The 8,793-nt window shown below is 38.8% G+C and overlaps 1 protein-coding gene and 1 pseudogene across 1 annotated transcript in view; one reads left to right on the forward strand and one right to left on the reverse strand.

Moving 5' to 3' along the window:
• Positions 1 to 900: 900 nt before the first annotated feature.
• Positions 901 to 1,818, reverse strand: LOC107141422 (annotated as a pseudogene).
• Positions 1,819 to 3,606: 1,788 nt separating this feature from the next.
• CUNH1orf141 (chromosome unknown C1orf141 homolog) overlaps positions 3,607 to 8,793 on the forward strand; it is a 51,736-nt gene continuing 46,549 nt past the window's right edge. Inside the window, exon 1 of the mRNA XM_048815175.1 lies at positions 3,607 to 3,994. The gene's annotated coding sequence lies outside the window, so the exon portion shown is untranslated. The remainder of the gene's footprint in view (positions 3,995 to 8,793) is intronic.

Raw genomic sequence — 8,793 nt, forward strand, 5'->3', positions numbered from 1 at the left:
GCCCTTGTAACATGAGGGCAGTATGCAAGCACAGAGAGCACTGACACAATATTGTGTATCTCTGCCATGGCTTCACCTCTAGACCCAACTCCAGCACCATCCCACACCATCAGGCTGCTGTGTCTCTCTCTGGAGATGGTCCTTATTCTCCCTTGATTATGTCTTTACCATCTTAAATAAGATGTGTTTATACCTTTGACATATGCTAAATTCTTTCCCATGGCATATGTCAAAGGACCCCACTGGTCCTGAATCAAGTATCCCTTCTCAGGCCCTTCTTTGGAGATATCTCTTCTCCTGTGACAATGATTTCTAAAACTAAAGATAAATACATTTTCCATAGGTACTAGTTGGGGATTAAGGATTAGTGAAAATGAAGGCTGAAATGAGATATTACTAATTTTTATTATCTTTTTAAAATTCTTTTAATCTTTGTAGTGTTATCAGAGTTCCGGATGTTTAACATTTGATCAGATCAAAATTAAGTGGAAGAAATTGTCATTTGCTCATTTGAGTCATACTTTCCTGTGATAGTGTTCTCTTGGTTTAATGTGAATCTAAATAAAACCTTGCCTAGGGGGAGGGAGGAAGAAAGGGGAAAGGAATAGTATAGGGAAGGAGACTGAACAACTTATGTGCATGTACAAATCCAACTATTATGTATAATTATAATACACCAATAAAAAACTTAAAAAGAAACCTTGCCTAGATTCTGAACTATGACAAGGTTGGACACAGTATTTCACATAAGCTTAGCTACACTAGGGCTCAGGGGGAGCCATATCCACTTCAGTGAAGAGAAGAGTCCACCAAATAATCCCCTCAGGAAGTTGAGCTGCAGTATTTGATATTGAAGGGATATTCCACCAAATAAGCCTGGTCAGCCAGGACACAGACCTTCTAGTTTCTGTTGAAGCTGACAATGGTGCCATCTCCTCATCACTCAATTTGAAGTCAATGACCTGAAAGTTCTCAACAAAGCATGTCCATGTCACAGACTTGGGAATCACCACCATGTGCCTCTGGATCTAGAACAAGATCGGAATCTGGGCCAGGAAATTTTTTTTTCTTTGTAACAATCTCTTTTTACCGGGATTCTCGAGAAGTGAAAAGTATTTTGGCTTGGGCCAAGGGCTATCTGGAGAGCCCAGGGAGTCCTAGACTGATACAGCAATGCCCTGGGAGTGGCAGTATTGGATCAGTTTCTCCTGGGTGAGATATGGGTGACACACGACCTGAGTAGTTACTGGTTCAGGTCTGAGTCCAGGCTTGCTCAAGATGAAAGTGATTGAAGTAGAAGACACCAAGGGCTGTCACCAATCCCTCATTTACCAGCTCCTCCACGACCTTCCAGGCATCCAAGAATGTTAATATACTAATGAGGCTATTGCCTTTATCATCTTTGGGGAATAACTCCTTCCCAGGCTGAAATCCCTGTGGCCGGTGAATAAGACAGATGTTCTGACAGTCCAGTTTTAGATCCTTGAAGGTCTTCTGACAGGCTTCCTTCCCGAGGTTTCTCTCAAAGAAGGTATACCACAACTTTCTAAGAATGAAGAGGTCTTCCTATGGTATAACCTTCTCTTGGATCTTGAATGGCTTCTCCCACCTCATTCTCATTCTAATAGATGCATATACAATCTATCTGGAGATATTCTGCATCAGTGTCCACTTTCACACCTTCTTTGATTTTGACTGGAGTACACTTCAGGTGCCCAGACCCAAAATGGGCATCTTGGCTTTGGTGCTGAACTCCACAAAGGTGGCCTTGGTGGTGCAGAAATAGTTCTGAGAAAGCAGATAGATGTCTAGTGTCATATTATTTTTTAAAATTTTTTTAGCCAAATATCTGGCACATAGTACATGTTCCGTAAATATTAATTAAGAAAATGACAATATTCTAAGATTTTTATATAAGATTCATGCTTTATAAATTTTACTGACTACAGAGTGATGAGTAGCTAACATTTTTACCTTAATTTTCCTTTAAGAAGCTAATTTTGCCGGGTGCAGTGGTACATGTCTGTAATACCAGAAGCTCGGGAGGCAGAGGCAGGAGGATCACAAGTTCAAAGCCAGCCTCAGCAACTTAATGAGGCCCTAAGCAACTTAGTGAGATCCTGTCTCAAAATTAAAAAAATAAAAAAAGGTCTGGGGTTATGTCTCAGTGGTTAAGCATCCCTGGGTTTAATCCCTGGTATGAAAAGAAGGAAGGAAGGAAGGAAGGAAGGAAGGAAGGAAGGAAGGAAGGAAGGAAGGAAGGAAGGAGAGGTTAATTTCATCTCTGTATCAATTTATGAGCTGAAGGCATAATAATCTTAGGCAAATTACCACAATCAACTACATTGTAGTTACCAATTCTGTACAAATTATTGTTCTTAAATGAATATAGTTTTTTTTTAAATTTATAGAATCAAACTACCTTATACTTTTTACTATTGTATTTTTATACATTAAGTATGTGAAAGAAACTGATTCCATTTTTTTTATGCATTATGACTAGCAACTTGTAGTTGTGTGTGTGTGTGTGTGTGTGTGTGTGTGAGAGAGAGAGAGAGAGAGAGAGAGAGAGAGAGAGATGGGGATTGAACCTGAAACAAAGACTTAAACTTTTCACTTTTGCCTACAACTGTCTGATAGGTAATTAAAAGCAGGATTAAAGACTTGGAATCTCTGCCTCCATTTTATATCTGTTTCCTATAGTCTGAGTCACTTTAAATTCCAGAAAAACAAGTCTGATGGATAAATATCTTGTGACAAGAGTCAAAACTATGTACAAGGCAACAGCAATTTTCTCATAGTGACAAGAGCCTGATAGCCAAATCCTAAGATAAAGATGGAGACCACTACTGGCCAAGATCATCTACCAATATCATCTGCATCAGCAGCTGTGAAGAAAAGCCTCCAGCTGTGCAAACACCCAATCCTTGACCTTATTCTCCTTTCTACAAGATCTCAAAGTCATTGTCAGCCCCTGGATAACAGTGATAAGGACACAGGTTCCCTTGTCTCCCAGGATAACTACACTGATTAAAGTTTCTTTCATGCTTTTCACAATTACTTTTTCTGTTTGTTTTTTGGGGCAAGAGTCCCAATCTCATTTGTTGAATTCCCAGAATCAGGGCCTCAACATTCCCAGCCCTGTCAAATTTTGATTACTACAGATCCACAAACACACTTTTTTTTTTTTTTGGCCAAGTTTCTTGCATTGCCACTAGCACTGACTTATTTTTTTGGTAATTAATACTATTTTTAAAAACTTTTCTTTTTTTATTTTTATTTTGATGTATCAGACAAGGTATATTCTTAAAATGCTTACCAAAAAAAAAAATGTAACCGATATTTTACAGAAATTTCCTGTTATTGTTGATCAAATAGAAGGTGTTTTCAAGTCAGTCCGTTTGGTATTATGATTCTGCCATGTGTGTGTGTGTGTGTGTGTGTGTGTGTGTGTCCCCACACCTGCTATACAATTTATATAATACTAATTAGATGGGTGCTTTCTTGGCCTTGTGAATAAGATATATTCTTTTTTCACTTCCTCAGTCATGAAAAAACATATCCTATCAACTATTCAAAGATAGGCTATCGACCTCCATTCGAACCTGCAAGCTGTATATTTACTCTTCTTTTTTAAATTCTGCCTTTCCAGGAAAATACAAGAGGAAGAAGTGACAATAGAGAGGAGCAACGTTAACTGTCCCTCAGTTCTTTTCCCTTGCTCTTCTTTCTTCCTGACCTCTCTTCTTTCCACTCCTTCAGCATAATCGGCTTTAGGCCCATAAGTATTTGGTGAATCACTTTGGCCTTTAGTGACAAAAGTATGCGGGCAAACGTCTCAAGACTTTTGAGAGGGGACGAGCTCTCGAAACTGTTTCTATGGACACAGGACGCGCGTTGTTTTCGGATCAGCGCGGCGGGGAGTTCCGAGCCATCCGAGAAAGTGACAAGCGCGGTTTGTTTGGAAAATCTGGAGATTAACATTTGTAGGGAGGTAGGAGAGAATCTTTCCACCCGCTCCCCGGCAGGAGGGTCTCGGGGAGAGCGCGGATGGGGGAGGCGCGGTGTCCACCTGGGTGGGGTCTGAGGGAGGCGGGGCAGATAGAAAACCCCTTTGCCTGTTCTTAACATTACCGAGCTGCCTCAATTTTGTCCCAGATTTTGGCTTTAACTCATTGCAGCATAAAGTGTTTCGACTTGTGCTCCCTACTTTCTGAACCGGGTGGAAGGGGCAGGGGAACTGGGGGCGGGGCGAGACGTGGGAGATGCCCTCAAGGGCACATAATTGATGCATTCCCAACTTGCCCAAGACAGAAAATACTTGGAATGGTTGGCAGGAGTTCATCACTCTTGTGGTTGGTAATTATGGTGTGATTTCGAGTTGGCCAATTAATTCATCGAATCCTTATCCTTATTGGTTGCTCACAATATTACCAAAGCGTGTATACCATACCTTTAAAAATCCTTTTATTTTTTTCCCCCTTTGGAAACTTCTCTTTTAATCTCAAATTGGTGACAATTTGTAGTAAAGATTAAAAATGAAGAGTAAGCTTTCTCTCAACTTCTCTTATAACAAAAAGGGGCCAAGAAAATGTATGTTATGTCTTGAGCTGTCAGTCATCATATGTGAACAAATTTAAAACAAATAAAATTTTAATACATGTTAAAAAAAAGAGAGAGAAAATGTATGTTATGTCTCTGAGCATAGGACCAGGTTTACAGTTACCTCTTTTTATAACAAAATTTTTAACTAGTTCTCCCTATTCAATGGCTACCTTAGTTTGCAGGTCATAAAGGCTGGGAGGTAAACAACAGAAATTTGTATATTCTCAAAACTGGAGGCTGAAAACCAGACATCAAGGTGTGGGCAGGGCTACTTCTTCCCAGATCTCTCTCCATGGCTTGCAGGTGTCTGCCTTCTCTCTGTCCTCACAAGGTCTTTGTATGTTATCTCTGACCTAATCTCTTCTTACTTGACATCAGTCATAAGGACCAGGACCCACGATAACAATGTTATTTTAGCTTGACCTTTTTCAAGGTGGACTTTCCAAACACAATCACATTCTGAGGAACTGGAGGTTAGAGCTTCATCATATGAGATGGATGGGAGTATAATTCAGTCTATAACATGGACCATTTATCAACATTTTAGATTTAAAAGAAAAGAAGATTCCTTTGTGTCTGCACTTGGAATATGAAGTGCAGGAATTCACCACTTTTTTCATTATGGAGTAAAAAATTAACCATGTAGGAAGTAAAATGAGGACTTACTGTGGTCTCAGGATAGTGTTTAGAGTCTATGTTAGATACAAACACAAGGCAGGGGCCTTGTCCTCAAGGAATAAATGTTTAAACTGATAAAGCCATAAAATGGAAGTAAATTTTAATGTTTCCATTTTCTAGATAATTGCTCACTTCTGCTCTTCAGTTTGTGAGTTTAGAGATTTTTTTGGTTTCCCTGAATTATTAAGAGGAGACGTTTAGAACTTGCTGAAGAAGCCTTCTCAAGGGAGCTTATTATATTGACAACCTTGGGTTTTGTTCTTTTTCTTTTCAGTCCCCAAGGTGCACACTGTTAAAATAAAATAGTGTCCCTAAAAGTAGGTTTTTAAAAGCTGTATTATTTTAGTAATGACTCATCTTCTGTTGTGCTAATATGTTGATGCTGAAATAAGTCCAATGTGGACAGACCTTTGATTTACTACAAGAGTGATTTGGAAATTTATTGGGTCCTAATTGGCAAGTTCTCTATTTCACTATATTTTTTCCCTCAAGAAATGGTCATTGCTGATCCAGTAATTAAGAACATAAATCTGAGTTTCCTTTCAAAACAGTTTTACTGAGTTTAGATTTGGCAAGAACCACATTGTGTAATAATTCACTGTTTCATATTTCATCCTCTATCTAGTAAATCATGAAAGAACATTGTTCATTACAGATAAATCGAAATGTTTATCCCTAAAATGTTATATTCAGGGACATCTCCAAATTAAAATGTCATTTTTCAGATTCAGATAGTTCTAAAATGCTCTGCCTGGCGCTGAGGTTCAGAGGTGGGTAACCTAATTTTTGCTTTAAATGAGCCTCAAGACAGTGGAGAAGAGATGTGTCAAAGAGTGAATCTCTTTAACATGAAACAGTGTGTGCTGTATGTGGCAATGGGGGACAGAGCGCAACAGGAGCTCATAAGAAACAGACTGTCACAAGGCAAGGAATGAGTAGACACCAAGTAGAGTTCTTAAGAGGACACCTTTACACCAGGATTTGATAGAGTAGGCTTGCGACTGGAATTCAGGAAGAGAGAACATTCTGAGTGGAAGAAAAAGCATGAGTACAGCACATGGTGGGAAAAGGGGTAGGGAATATCCAGGGAAGGAGGGTAGAATACGGCGGAAGATAAAAACGCTATGATGGGAGATCATTGGAAAGGGGAATTGAGCCAGATCTTAGGCTGTCTTTTCTTGAATGGCCTCGTATGTCTTCTGAAGATTTGGGGGATCATTCTGCAACTAATAAGGAGCAAGCCAAGATTTGCACACTAGAGCTGGATCCGATCCTATTTAAGACAGCTCCAATGGCATTTTGAAGGATCAACATTTGAAGGATGCAGAGGAACTTTAGGGGTAAGCAAATTAGAAGGTGCAGTAATCCAGGGGAAGAAAACCAGAAAGCTGAAGATTGGACAGGGAACAATGACAATGGAAATCAAAGCCAGGATCGGAAAGGTCTGGTCCTCTTTGTGTCCATGCAGACTCACTCTTCATGTGACAGACTGTGCCCGTGTCTAGCCCTGAGATTCTATGAGGTAGGCTTCTATGACCACATAAGAACCTTGTATTCTAATATGATATGTCAAGAAATTTGTAATGTTTTGAACAACCCACAATAAAAAATTAAAAAAAAAGAACCTTGTATTCTAGATGGAAGCATTGCACCCTAATTGTAAGAACATATAAGAATGCTTCAGTGAGAATTCTTTAAGTGAGATCATCTCTCCCACCTCAGTTACTATATCAGTTGAAAGGGGATAATTAGATCTACTGAATACAAAACTAATTTTTTTCGGGGGCTGGGGTATGGAGACATAGTAATGATTGGGCAATTTTCCTAAATAGTTCCTATTGATTCAATTCTACCCTTGGGTTTTATAGGACCATGAGTTTTAGTTTTGGCTCACTGAACTCTAAATAAGAATTTAACAAAAAATTCAAAATGAAACCAGGAGGAAGTTAGGGAAGGAAACAAGCTAATTAGATGACATTATTACAGAAGATCTTAAATTGTTGGATTACAATACAAGATACCAAAGTGCTTAAAATTCTTAATGTTTCCTAAGTTCCAAAGTGATTTTGTAGAGGTATAGTTGAAGAAATATACTGAGAAGGAAACAAGTAGCCAATCAGACATATGGAGACCATTGTTGACTGCTTGGTGGTGGGCATGGCAGAAAAACATAAAATGGTCTACAACTGGAGAACATGCATTTTGCAGCATTTATAGAAAGGAAATCCCATTTTATCTCTAACTGGTAAGTATATCTTCACTTAGATTATTTATTCTATCAAACACTTACATGTTGCCATTTATATTTGCACAATTGAACCTCATAACAATCTTGTGAAGAACTTTTATTATTTCTATTTTATAGATGGACAACACAGCAAGTTAAACACAACTCACTACATTCACACAGCTGTTATGTGGTAGAGTTAAGAATCAGTGCAGGCAGCCTAAATCTAGTGACCATGTTCTTAAGCAGGATACTAGGCTACCTTTCTAAGTTTGAAAGTTGGGAAGAGTCAATGTTTGCTATATTGCTTTTAAATATGAGAGCTATTCCTTTAATTCTTATTTCCCTTCAACCAATTTTCTCCTTCTCCTCCTCCTCCTCTTTACCCACCTGTCTCTTCTTTAAGCTATGGCTTTATCCAGAAGAACCTTGATAGGACTGTCAAAGATTTGTACATACTCATGAAGTAAACTAAAAGCAAAAGCTTGAATGTAGGCTGAAAGCAGCAATAGCATTTATACTTGTTGCATTTCTTCTGTGACTGATAGTTAACTCATTTAAGATAGCTCCAATGGCATTTTGAATTTAAGTTGTTAGGTACACTTAAATATGAAGATAAATTAGGTTCCTAGCTTCAAAAAATACATAGTGAGGAGGAGACAAGGGTATGAAATATTTAGTTAGAGAAGGTAAGTGTTAGTCTAGCAGTGCACATAAGATTTCATATAAACGAAGACATTTGGCTTCTAAATCATAGGATTGGGGAACACTTCCCAGCAGAGGTTTCACTTGTGTTGGGTCTTGAAGGAGGAGGAGAATTTAGGAAGACAAGGAACAGAAGAATGGCATTGTAGACAGAATATCAAAAGTAAAGGAATGCTGGGCGTGGTGGCACATGCCTGATAATCCTAGTGGCTTGGGAGGTTGAGGGAGGAGGATCGTGAGTTCAAAGCCAGCTCAGCAAAAGCAAGGTGCTAAGCAACCTAGTGAGACCTTGTCTCTTAATAAAATACAAAAGAGGGCTGGGCTGGGCATGTGGCTCAGTGATCGAGTACCTCTGAGTCAATCCCTGGTACCAAAAAAAAAAAAAAAAAGTAAAGGAATAAATAGAGGTATAACATTTGAGGAACCACAGTTTGCTCATTTCATTGTGATAGAGTTATCAAGTATATTTCAACAACAAGCAAGTTAGGTTAAACATTTAGCCAGAGGCCAGACTATAAACCTCATATGATAAATTAAGGACCTTGACATTTGTTTGTTTGTTTTTTGGCGGGGTGGGG

Source organism: Marmota marmota, unplaced genomic scaffold (assembly GCF_001458135.2).
Source record: "Marmota marmota marmota unplaced genomic scaffold, marMar, whole genome shotgun sequence".
Lineage (NCBI taxonomy): Eukaryota > Metazoa > Chordata > Mammalia > Rodentia > Sciuridae > Marmota > Marmota marmota.